Source organism: Triturus cristatus, chromosome 11, assembly GCF_964204655.1.
Source record: "Triturus cristatus chromosome 11, aTriCri1.1, whole genome shotgun sequence".
Lineage (NCBI taxonomy): Eukaryota > Metazoa > Chordata > Amphibia > Caudata > Salamandridae > Triturus > Triturus cristatus.
In genome coordinates, this window is record NC_140594.1 from 717,313,990 (window position 1) to 717,325,636 (window position 11,647).

Consider the following 11,647-nt stretch of genomic DNA (forward strand, 5'->3'; position numbering starts at 1 on the left):
AAGTGTTTGTGCCTCATGATGTGGCGATTCTTTCAACAAGGAGTCGTACTCAGTATATGACGCACAGCCGACTGACTAAGTATGAAAAGGTCATTTTGGGCACAACAAATGTGAGTCTTGTGAGATGGGTGAATGTGAATCCTTCAACAATGTTGCCTGATGTAGAGCATGTGGAGGTAAGAGATGAAGCAGATTGTTGTAATCTCACCTTCTTTATACTAATGGTATGTTCCGCACACCCCTCTGCCAGCCCCTGTTGGTAGGGCTCCCCGAGAGGTGACATTAGAATGTTGACATGAGATGATTCCATTGTTCAGGAGAGCGGATGACTGGAAATAAAGGATATCTTCTTACCTCGTCTCTGTGCCTCTGGGATCTTCTTTACAACACTGGCGACGTCTCTGCGGAGGGGGCAGCCAGTCATCTCCCCTTTTGTTTATTATCTCTCCTGGTGAAGCTGTCGCCTATGAGCAAAAGCATTCTGAGAGTTTGTTCAGCGTTACAACGCCTTTCAGCCTGCCTGCTGGTCCACGCACAGGGGGCTTTCACTGTCCTGCATCGTTCACGTTGGACTGGTGACTCCGGGGTGCTGTGGTGTGTCGAGGAGCGCAGAACCTTTGTGTGAAGAGCAGCGGATCAAAGTTCATACAGCTGGCAGTCCTGTCAGCTGTTCGGAGGAACCGCGGTTTGGTCGCACCTCTTTACGTGCTGTCCGGGCCGCAAGTCCTCACAGAACTGCGAGCGTCCTGGTCCGATGGAAGATTCCCCGCAAACAGATTGCTGTCAGCAGGCCGTTTCTGTCAGGAAATAAGGGAAGTGTGCGTCTCTTGCCGTGAGGAAGATTCCCTGTCTCCTGTCCAAAGTCAGCAGGCAGCCTCCGTCAGGATAGCGGGGGAGTGTATCGCCACGCCTCTTGTTGATTTCACCGGCGCACCAGTCTTCGAGAGCCGGGTGAAACGTCAGGTCCGGCGAAGCTTTCCTGCCTCCGGCGTTGTTTACCAAGGCACCAGTCTGTATCCTGTCTCCTGCGCAGCTGTCCGTCAGCAACATTCAGAGTCTGTCGTCCTGGCACAAGTAAGATCTTTCCTTTTCCCTGCGTTAGTGCTGTGCCACTGTGACAGGCACACATTCTACGTGCCTTCTTTACGGATACTCCCTGTGATGCGCACACATTGTGCGTGCAGGTACACCAGCCTAGGTAATCACTACTATATTGCAAGATGGGTACGCCTGGAATGAGTCAACCACCATCATTTTTAAATGACTGTGGTGATCCAGAAATTCATTGGAAGGATTGGACAAAGTTGTTCGAATCTTATTTGATTGCTATGGGCGGAGAAAGGTTCTCTCCGTTGCGTAAACAACATATACTATTGCATAATTTGGGCGTTCATGGACGTAAAGTCTATGAAACTCTACCGGAGCCAGAGTTGGAGGAAGAGGATGACGCGGATGTGTACGACGTCACACTGATGAAGTTGGAGCTTCATTTTGGTGACAAGGTCAATGTGGTGCTTGAACGCCACAAATTCTTTAGCAGGGTGCAAGGGAAGGGCGAATCAATTAATAATTACATAGCGGCCCTTAGAGGACTTACGCAATTGTGTGATTTTGGTGACCTCAATGATTCATTAATTAGAGACCAACTTGTAAGGTGTACAAACAGTGGGAAGGTGCAGGAAAAATTACTCGCTAAAAATCCGTCTTTGAAGGATGCAATTTCTATCGCGCAATCTATTGAGCATACAGCCAAGTGCGTAAGAGAGATGAAAGTTAAAGAAGAAGTGGTGGCGCCCATTCAGTGTGAAGGGTTTGAAGGGGAAGTGTTTAAAGGGAACAATAGGGAAGGTGTAAGAAATATACCCACCAGCAAGGAAGGACAAAATTTGAAGTGCTACAGGTGTGGAAGCAATAACCACTTGGGCTAACAGTCCATTTTGCTCAGCACGCGGTGTTTTGTGTAAAAAATGCAATAGAAGAGGACACTTGGCCAGAGTATGCAGGGAGGGGTTAAGTAACACTTCTAGGGTCATCAATCCCGTTGGAGAAACACAAGCAAGATTCATTTTCCAAGTCAAGGACAGCCAGGAAACAACTAAGCCCAACTATCCTAAATGTGTTATACACATAGACAACAAAGCTATTGAGGTGTTTGCAGACTCGTGTTCCCTGTATATGCTAATAAACGTAAAGGACTTTGAGGAAATTCTAGGTTGCAGTAAAAGCATGCTACTGTCTTCCGACATATCTCCTGAGGGGTACACCAGAGACCCCATTCCCCTAGTGGGGATGTTGAGTAGCCACATTGAATTTAAAGGTAGATCCATGGTTGGTAAAGTGTATGTGGTTGAAAAGGGCGCGAACCTTTTGGGATGGCAACACCAGAAGGTACTGGGCATTATCCTAGACCCAAATAACAAGGATCAAGTCATCTTGGTAGACACTCCCAACAACAACGAAAGCTATCTCCTACAAAACGCTTTTCCTGACCTATTTACTGAAAAGTTGGGAAAATTAAAAGATTTCCAACATAAGATCAGAGTGAAGAAAGGCGCAAAACCGGTGGTTCATAGAGCGCGCCCAGTGCCGTTGCGTCTGAGAGAGGTTCTAAAAAATGAGCTGGACAAACTGTGCGACATGGGTGTCATACAACCCATAGACGCGTCTGAATGGTTGGCCCCCCTGGTCCTAGCGTCAAAAGCCAATGGCAAGGGTATCCGCGTCTGCGTGGACTTGCGCAGCCTAAATGACAACATCTGGGTGGAGAGGTTTCCCCTGCCCAATATAAATGAAATGATGAGCACTATGGGTAAAGGGAGTTTTTTCTCAGTCATTGATTTGTCCATGGCCTACCACCAGGTCGAGTTACACCCTGAGTCGAGACCACTTACGGCGTTCTCCTCGCCGTTTGGGGCTTACATGTTTGTTAGGATGCCGTTTGGTCTTGCATCGGCGGCATCTATTTTCCAAAAAGTGTTGGAGGGTATTGAAAACACCCTATGCTTCCAAGACGATATAATGATGTACGGGGCGACGGAAGAAGAACATGATGCTATTTTAAACACGGTGTGCCAAAGGTTAACCGGGGCAGGATTAACTGTGAAACTTGAGAAATGCAAAATCAAGGTGGACTCGGTTGACTACTTGGGTCACACAATATCGAAAGATGGTTTCAAACCAAATACAGTTTGATTCAAGCGGTTAAGGATGCTCATAACCCTACTAACAAAGAAGAACTGAAATCATTCCTAGGACTAGTCGAGTACATGTCTAAGTATGTACGGAATTTTGCAGATCTGTGTGATGAGTTGCGTGAACTGTTAAAAAAGGACAAGGAATTTGTGTGGGAGGAAAAACACAGCAGGGCGGTAAAGGCTATAAAGGAGAGCATCCTAGATTCGCCTGCTCTAGGATCATTCGACCCACGCAAGAAAACCTTCCTGACCACAGATGCTTCCAGCAAAGGTTTGGGAGCAATGCTTTCTCAAAAAGACCAGGGCCAAGATACTATTATAGCGTTTGCATCACGGTCACTCAACTCTGCGGAGAAGAACTATTCCGTCATTGAGAGGGAGGCATTGGCGTGTTTCTGGGCAGTGAACCATTTTAAGTTTTTCCTGTGGGGGATACAATTTGTTATACATACTGACCACAAGCCCTTGACCTTCATGTTCTTGCCAAAAAATTCACACAATAATTCCCCACGTATATCGAAATGGGTCCTGGGCCTACAAAACTATTGTTTCAAAGTAGAGTATCTGCCAGGTCCAGAGAATGTAATCGCTGATTACTTGTCCAGGTCACCACTCTTGGAGTATTCTAGAGAGGAACATTTAGATGCCCCCATTTTTTCCTTGCATCTCCCTTCATTGTCGAAGGAAGAATGGGATGCAGGAGTGAAGGGAGACAAGGAGATGGGCATCCTCAGGCAGTTCATTCTAAATGGTTGGCCTGAGAACCGTTCTCAGGTTCCGGAAGAGGTAAAAGATTTTTGGGAGGTGAGATATGAACTGTCGTTAATGTCGGATATGATACATCGAGGAGACACAGCAGTTCCTCCCTGCAACTTGAGGGACAAGATAATTGACCTGGCCCATGAGGGACATTTGGGGAGGAGCCTCACCAAAAACAAGGTCAGGAACTATTTCTGGTTCCCAAGGATGGACTCCATGATCGAACTCAAAGTAAAGGAATGCAATAGTTGCGCTATTAGCGACAAAAGTAAAGTTACACGTAAAACTCCTTTATCTCCTGTAGAGGTTCCAGAGGTTCCATGGACCAAATTAGCAGTAGACATAATTGGTCCCATGGAAGTCCTAGGTACCCAGAAGAGGTTTGTTTGTGTTAGTAGACTACACTTCCCATTGGGTAAATTTTAAGTTTACTTCGCAGACTACCACGAGTAACCTAATCTCATTTTTGAAGAATGTTTTTGTGTACGAAGGCATACCGGCAACATTGGTTACAGACAATGGGGTGCAGTTTACCTCAGAGGCCATGACTACTTTTCTGGGAGATTTAAACATAAAACACGAGAAAACTGCACTCTATTGTCCAAGAGCTAATGGGCTGGTAGAAAGGACAAACAGGTTGATTAAAGAGTAGGCCTGGGCAAAATTTCCGTTCCGTTCGCGGAATTTGCGATAATTTGGCATTTCCGCGTTCCGCGGAGAGCGCGGAAATGTCAAAATTTCCGCATTCCGCAGCTTTGCGATAATTTGGTTCTTGCTCGCGCTGTAAAATAATACATTCTCGCGCGCGCGCGATCGCCTTACCTGAATCCCCGCGTTCGCCGACAAGTTTTCCCGATCCGGTCGCGTTCTCCATCAGATGTTGTATTGTTTTAGCCATTTGCGCTGTCTCGCGACAGTTCACGTCCGCAGTGACGTCATGCGTCGCGCGATCACGTCTTTCTTCTCGCGATCATGCACCGCGAGACAACTGAAAACAAGATGGCCGCGCCCGCGAGCAACCGCAGGGGTAAGTTAGCGACCCGCAACCATGCAGAAAATATCGCGAACGGGCGGGAAAAAAACTTCTGCATCTTCGCGATATTTCCGCTTGTTTGCGGAGATTTTTAACATTTTCGCGATAATTTGCGAAAGTCGCTTTCGCAAATTCCGCCCACCCCTATTAAAGAGCACATTCAATTGGCCATCTCCAGTGGGTTCAATGTTGAAGATTCCTTGAGAGAGTGCATTTGGGCTTACCACACTACTCCCAATCTCGTCACAGGAGTGTCTCCTTTTGTTAACTTAAGAGGAAGGGAACCGTGTACCAAACTGAACCCACACTGGTTGAGGGGTGGAAACAAGGTGGACCTAGATCATGGGGTGAGTAAGGAGCTGAGATCTCAACACCAACGGAAGTATAAAGGGTGGTATGACCAGAGTCATGGGGTCAAAACACAGGAGTACAAGATGGGTACCACAGTGGTTGTTAAGAAGCCGACGCATGTGCAACCAGGTTTGAGCAAGTATCAGGCACACCAAAGGGTGGAAAAGGATGGCAAGAATGTGGTTCGCCTAGATAATGGTCAGACGTGGAGTAAGGACAGAATAGCGGCCTCATCTCAACCTTAAAGAACTGTGTTTTGGAATTGTGAGTTCCCTAGAGTTAATGAATGTCTTGTTATTCCCTATATAAGGAGATGTGTTGTAATCTCACCTTCTTTATACTAATGGTATGTTCCGCACACCCCTCTGCCAGCCCCTGTTGGTAGGGCTTCCCGAGAGGTGACATTAGAATGTTGACATGAGATGATTCCATTATTCAGGAGAGCGGATGACTGGAAATAAAGGATATCTTCTTACCTCGTCTCTGTGCCTCTGGGATCTTCTTTACAACACAGATCATGATTGTTTGGATGTACTTGATTTTTGTACAAAACCAAGGCCTGACATAAAAGATGACCCTTTACCAGAAAGTGACTATGTCATGTTTGTTGATGGATCTTGTTTGAGAACAGATGATGGAGTGCTAAGTGCAGCATATGCATTATGTACAGTTGCAGCAGTGATGGAAGCAACCTATTTGAAAGGAGTAAGGTCGGCCCAAGTAGCTGAACTTATCGCCCTGACCAGAGCATGTAAAATTGGGAAAAGTGTGAGAGTGTCTGTGATAACTGATAGCCAGTATGGCTACGGGGTGGTCCATGATTTCGGCCACATTTGGCTGCAAAGAGGTTTCCTGACCTCAAGTGGAACTCCCATTAAGAATGCTGAGGTGGTTGGAAGGTTGCTTGAGGCAATACAGCTACCCAGGCAATTGGCTGTGGTAAAATGTGTTGCTCATAGTCGCAGTGGTGATTATATTGCCACTGGAAATAAGTTTGCCAATGACATGGCACAGTATTGTGCCCGAAAGCAGAATTCAATCAATCGGGCAAAGGAAAAGGAAACGATTACTTGTTTCCCAATGTTTACTAACACTGTGGGAACATGGGATAAGGTAAGAAAATTGCAGGAAGAGGCAGGAGAAGAAGTAGTAAAACAGTGGGTAAAAGTAGGATGTGAACCAAGAGAGAAAGATCATGTGTGGGTCTATCGAGATGGAAGACCAGTTATGCCTGATAGCATGATGTCTGCCATGGCACGGATGTATCATGGACAGGGACATATAGGGAGAGATGCCATGATTAGGTCTTTTAAACAGACTTGGTATAATGCCAAGTTTAGGCTTGTGGCTGAAAGTATTTGTCAAAGATGTCTAATTTGTCAACAGTACAATCCAGGAAGAAAGACAGTGGTGAGTCTAGGAACAATAGGTCGAGAGGGAGGACCTTTCACCAGAATGCAAGTAGATTTCATTGAGATGCCTCCATGTAACAGATTGAGGTATGTTTTGGTGATGGTGTGTCTCTTCTCCAGGTGGGTAGAAGCGTTCCCAACAAGAAGAAATGATGGAATGACGGTGGCAAAATTATTGTTGAGGGAATTTATACCTAGGTTTGGATGCCCAGTAACAATTGAATCAGACAGAGGAGGGCATTTCCATAATGAGATCATAAAATTGATTTGTGAAGCATTGAATGTACGACAAAAACTGCATTGTGCCTACCGACCAGAGGCTTCTGGTGTAGTAGAACAAATGAATGGTACTATCAAAAACAGAATAGGGAAAATGTATTTAGCCACAGGTATGAAATGGCCCGATGTCTTGCCTCTAGTACTCATGACTATTAGATCAATACCAGACAGAACTACTGGTTTGAGTCCTCATGAAATCCTCATGGGACGCGCAATGAGACATGTACTTATACCAGTCAACAAGCTGATGACAATAACTGATGACATGGTATTTGAATACTGTAAAAGCCTGGCTGACGCAGTTCATTCTGTGCTTCATCAGGTTGGAGCGGATGCCACCACTCTTGAAAAGAAGCCAGCTCATGATCTAAGCCCAGGGGACTGGGTAAAGATAAAAGTACACAGAAGAAGAAACTGTTTGGTTCCCAGGTGGGGAAAACCAAGGCAAGTCATCTTGACTACAACAACAGCTGTGAAGTGTATTGGACTGAAGGACTGGATCCATGCAAGTCATTCTTTGAGAATTCCAAATCCAGTGGATTGTAAAGAGAAAGAGTATTTTGATGAATCAGAATCCAGTACTGAGTCAGATGACGGAGAGCCAAAGGATAAGGAAGGAGAAAACTCTGAAAGGGGGGAGACAGAGCCAAGGTTAACTTTGATCCCCAGAAGTAACTCCCTAAGGAAAAGATTGCAGAATTCTGAATCCAGTTCTGACTCAGAGACAGAACAAAGAGCCCATTCATCCAAGAAAGAACAAAGGAAGAACAAAGAAAAGGACAGTGGAGAGACAATAAAAGAAATCTGTGAGAAGGAAGTACCAGATGAAAGATTGAGAGAAATTCCACCTGAAACAACATCGTTAGATGAACAGGTGCCAGATACAGAGAGAGAGAGGGAAAGATTATTGCGGAAGACCCCCGAGGAGGTGTAGGGAACTCCAACATCCAGTTAGAAGCAGGGACAAGTAGTCAGCAGGAAGATTGCGTGACGGAGATTCGAGGAGGGACAGAAGTAGAGAAAACAAAAGAGGTGTAAAAAGAACTCGTTGAAGGTAAAAAGCAAGTTGAAACAGAATCTGAAGAAAGCGAAGATGAAATACCAGAAGGCCGAGTTCTGAGAAAGAGAGCTTGGAGAACTGAAAAGAATGATAAAGGGAGTAAATTGAAGAGAGCGGCCAAAGACGAGGTGTGGCCAAACAAAATAAAGAGACTGAGATATCGGCTGACACGTGTAAATTCGCCAAGAGCTGAACAGGTGAATGAAGTAACGAGTCAGGAAAAATCGAAAGAAGAAGAACAGACAGTAGTCAAAGAAAGTAAAAGAACAAGAAAACCTAACCAGAAGTATAAATCACCGGAATGGACATATGTGGCCCTGCCTGAAGTGAAGGAAGAGGCGGATAGCCAAGGAAATCCAGAGGTGGTTGTACCGGAAGTGGTTGAGGAAGACGAAGAATCGGAAATCCTGAGAGTTATCTTGTCCGATATTGGAGAAGAAGCGGATGTTCAGGACAACCTGTATGTTGAAAACGAAGGGAAGGTGAAAGATGATGAGATGCCAAACTGAATGGGACCAGAAAAATAACTGATGGAAAAACAATAAAATACTGAAAAAGACAAAAACTGGTAGAACCACGTAGGTGCTTAGAAGCCTAGGATTAGAAACGGCAAAAGACACGGCTCATTTTAGAAAGATGGCAAACATAGAAAGTAGCAAAAGTAGATGTACCTTTCTTAGAAGATGGTGCAAAATGTGTTGTTGTTGTACAGGATTATTAATGCTTCTTTGGAGTATTCTTGCTCTACTAATTTCATTTAAAGTTACTGTAGATACATTAGAAGGACATAGTGATAATATAACTAATATAGGGAAAGTTCAAAAGGTAGTTCCAACTAGAATAGATAAAAACTATTTACATAAAGACAGGTCAATAACAGATTTTTCTAACAATGTGTTTTCAAAGTTGTTGTATGAATATGTAAAAACAATGGACGTAAGGGATTGCTACGTTTGTATGCAATTACCTGCATCTGTATCAGACGGAGTGACTTATCATCACCTTCCTGTAACATATGGAATAACATGTAGTGTAATAGCTAGTTTGTTTTATCAAACAGGTAATTTAGAGTATTATTTCTCAGATGTAGATACTATATTTTCACAAGTACCAGCAATTAACAAACTAAAAACCTGCGAAAGGTGAATTTTTCTTAGAGACAAATGAACTAACGTTAGAATATATATTTAGAAATAACTTGACTTGCAGTTTAAAGAAAGATGAGAAGACATTTTTGGATATGGTTGAAGAAAGGAGATTGAAAATGCAAAGGAAGGTTTCAGAAGGGAGAGTGGAGAAAACGGTTTGGGATGTAGAAACGGAGAAACATTTAAGAGGAGAATCAAGTCCAACTATGGCTTTAGATTGGCCTCAGAAAGGGAAATTGTATATAAGAAGGAATCAGACGGCGTATGACAATTATTTAATAGTGAGTGCCATGATACATACCGAATCATGGGAGGATGGGGATTTAAAGGTGGAAGAGATCCAGTCTTTCCAGGACTGTATTTCATTTGTGGGAACAGGGCATATTATCGTTTGCCAGACCATTGGTATGGCACATGTTATGTTGGCCTGGATTTTCCAAAGATTTTTCACATGGATAGAGGAGAAGATGGTGTACATAGTTTAGGTAGTTATTTAGCACGTAGTAAGAGAGAATCTTGGGCTGAAATTGTAGGTGACATTTTTGGAGCACTGATACCCGCAGTGGGAATATCTCTGAATGCGAACAAAATTAGAAAACTTTCAACAGTAGTGGATCGCTTGTCAACAAGCACCACTGGAGGATTCTTATTGGTAAATACTGAAATGGTTGCCATGCGTGCTATGGTAATGCAAAATCGACTTGCCCTTGATATTTTACTGGCAAAAGAGGGTGGAGTCTGTGGAATGCTGAAAGTTCAACATTGTTGTACTTACATTCCTGACGAAAGTAAAGATTTGAACATTTATATTAAGAATATTACAGAATTGCACGACGAAAATGTACCACTAGAGGTTGAAGGTGTTTGGGAGAAGATTGGTAAGAAAATATGAGCTATTAAAGACTTTGTAGTAAAACGAGGTAGTACATTTATAGGTAAGATATTATATCCATTAACTTGTGTGATTTCCTTAGTATTAATAATTAGACTAGGTTTTATTTGTTGTAGAAAGAATAAAAACCAGAAAAGAATAAAAAGAAAAGACTTAAGGAGAAGGGATAAGAAACAAGAAAGAGAATTTGAAGAAATAGAACTGGAAGAGTTAAAGGATAGCATGTATAAAACAGCAAAAAGAGAAGAAACAGGGGAAACTGAAATATGAATGAAACAAGAAATCAATTCGAAATTTCCATAAAAGGGTTACAAAATTGTATATTAGTGTGGTGATATAATCACCAAAGGGGGGATTGCTGGAGCGGGAAGTATAACATTTTGTACACACACCCCCATTCTGCATGTATATATTAATCCGAATAATCAATTAATTGTAATATTATTAATCTGTTTGAAGTGATAACTCACCAACTATATTAACAAGAGAATTACACGTGGGAATTGCACTTTGCATGGCTATATAAATTGTGAATTAATTTGTGTACGCATATTAATAGTAGAAAATTAGAATATTATATGTTATATGTTGCTTTAAGTGATGTATTTGTGATTTGTGCTTTATTCAGTGAGTATAAACCGCTCTGAATGTTGCTTCTGCTAGATAAATACACACACATATGGGTATTAGCAAGGGGATAACATTTTATTAGGCATTTCTATGTTTTAATTAAGTTTTTGTGTTTCTTTTGCTTAAGTTGACCATTTCGGCCTAAATAAGATGGCTGAACGAGACGTTAAACATGACTGCCCTGACAACACGAGGTTCTGGGTGAAGTGCGCATGCGTCACCGCCAGCAAGAGTGGCCTGGACCTGACCCCGGGAGAACATGTACCCTCCAAGGTCGTTCCGGGAACCCATCCAAAAGAAAGGACAATGCTTGATTTAAAAGCCGGAACAAGCAAGTTGGATGACTTCATTATCCGACACCCTGAGAACTGTACCCCGCAAATCAAAGTTGACCAATAAGGACTCTCTAAACCCCGATCTTGATACTTTTTGATATTATTTTCACTATAAAAGTAGGTAGGGAATTGAACTATCATCACGCTCTTCTTTGACGAACCCGATTTCCTGACGTTATGCTGACAGAGAGGACAGTGACACTGCTGGACAGCTGAATCTATGAGAGACTGAATTGCGGCCTAAACTTTGCTGAATAAATTCTCTTTGACTGACTGACTTAGAGGACGACTTTAGCCAGGATAGTTAAATATGATACTCTAAAATGCTAATGATGATTTCTAACATTTCTTTCAATATTTCTTAGAGAAAGAATAATTGATTAATTGACAAATGTGTTGTGTCGATTATTTGAAGAAGAAGATTAAGAGAAAAGTAATAGAGCAAAGGTAGACGAGTTAATCATCAATTACCAATCCAACTAAATGATCTATCTCCGTATGGGAGGGATATATTAGGTTTAATGTCAATGTGTTTAGGGTAAAAGTAAAGGTAT